This window comes from Anabrus simplex, chromosome 1, assembly GCF_040414725.1.
Source record: "Anabrus simplex isolate iqAnaSimp1 chromosome 1, ASM4041472v1, whole genome shotgun sequence".
In the NCBI taxonomy this organism is placed as follows: domain Eukaryota; kingdom Metazoa; phylum Arthropoda; class Insecta; order Orthoptera; family Tettigoniidae; genus Anabrus; species Anabrus simplex.
This window is the reverse complement of record NC_090265.1, coordinates 241,339,644-241,341,650: the sequence shown is the minus strand read 5'-3', so window position 1 is coordinate 241,341,650 and position 2,007 is coordinate 241,339,644.

Genomic DNA, 2,007 nt, shown 5'->3' with positions numbered 1-2,007 from the left:
ATATTCACTATTATAGCTGAACACAGTTGAACTTAGCACATAAGAGACGAAGGGATGAAGTGGGAAAAATATGTGGGTTTCTGTTCGAATGCAGCACATAGTTGTTTCTAATGTTGATGAATTACCTCCAGATAAGAATTGGCTGCAGTGTTTCATACATAGGGAAGCATTGTACTCCAAAGGAATGCCACCAGGATTTAAAACGATGTTATACATCATTGTACAGCTAGGTCATTTTATTAACGCTTGTCTGTTAATATCAGCTTATTTACCGTGCTCTGCGATGAAATGGCTGGCAAATATACATCCAAATATATAGCCTACCAAATATACATCCGATTTTCGAAAGAATGTTGTTATACCTATTCCCAAGAAAGCCGGTGCTGACAGGTGTGAAAACTACCGCACCATTAGTTTAGTATCTCATGCCTGCAAAATTTTAACACGCATTATTTTCAGAAGAATGGAAAAACAAGTTGAAGCTGAGTTGGGAGAAGATCAATTTGGCTTCAGAAGAAATGTAGGAACACGTGAAGCAATCCTGACTTTACGTCTGATCTTAGAGGATCGAATCAAGAAGGACAAGCCCACGTACATGGCTTTCGTAGATCTAGAAAAGGCATTCGATAATGTTGATTGGACCAAGCTATTTATGATTCTAAGGATGATAGGGATCAGATACCGAGAACGAAGAATTATCTACAATCTGTATAAAAATCAGTCTGCAGTAATAAGAATCGAGGGCTTTGAAAAGGAAGCAGCAATCCAGAAAGTAGTGAGGCAAGGTTGCAGTTTGTCCCCGCTCCTTTTCAATGTTTACATAGAACAGGCAGTAAAGGAAATCAAAGAGAAATTTGGAAAGGGAATCACAGTCCAAGGAGAGGAAATCAAAACCTTGAGATTTGCCGATGATATTGTTATTTTATCTGAGACTGCAGAAGATCTCGAGAAGTTGCTGAATGGTATGGATAAAGTCTTGGGTAAGGAGTACAAGATGAAAATAAATAAGTCCAAAACAAAAGTAATGGAGTGTAGTCGAACGAAGGCAGGTGATGCAGGAAATATTAGATTAGGAAATGAAGTCTTAAAGGAAGTAGATGAATATTGTTACTTGGGTAGTAAAATAACTAACGATGGCAGAAGTAAGGAGGACATAAAATGCAGACTAGCACAAGCAAGGAAGAGCTTTCTTAAGAAAAGAAATTTGCTCACTTCAAACATTGATATCGGAATTAGAAAGATGTTTTTGAAGTATTTCGTGTGGAGCGTAGCATTGTATGGAAGTGAAACATGGACGATAACTAGCTCAGAAAGAAAGAGAATAGAAGCTTTTGAAATGTGGTGTTACAGAAGAATGCTGAAGGTGAAATGGATAGATCGAATCACGAACGAAGAGATACTGAATCGAATTGGTGAGAGGAGATCGATTTGGCTAAATTTGACGAGAAGAAGAGATAGAATGATAGGACACATCTTAAGACACCCAGGACTTGTTCAGTTGGTTTTTGAAGGAAGTGTAGGTGGTAAGAACGGCAGGGGTAGACCAAGGTATGAATATGACAAGCAGATTAGAGCAGATGTAGGATGCAATAGTTACGTAGAAATGAAAAGGTTAGCACAGGATAGGGTGGCATGGAGGGCTGCATCAAACCAGTCTATGGACTGATGACTCAAAAAACAACATGCTTTATTCTGAAATTCATTGGTTTTCCAGGGAAAAAGTCAATGTTATTCGAAACAAGGCATGAGGTTTTATTGTTTGTATATAGGCTAAATATTATTTCTGATTTTTCATCATCCCATCATTCCTACTACTATACAAGTCTCTGAAGGGAACGGCGGGCCTCCTGCGTGGTAACGCCGTCTCCCAGGCAAAGGCGATTTCATTCGGTGAAGGATGCTGCTGCTTGTTATTTAAAGGGGGCTAATATCTAAGGCCATCGGCCAGATTCGGCGAAGGAGATGTTCGGAGAAGGTGAGTTGGCGACCGTGGAATTGTCCCGATAT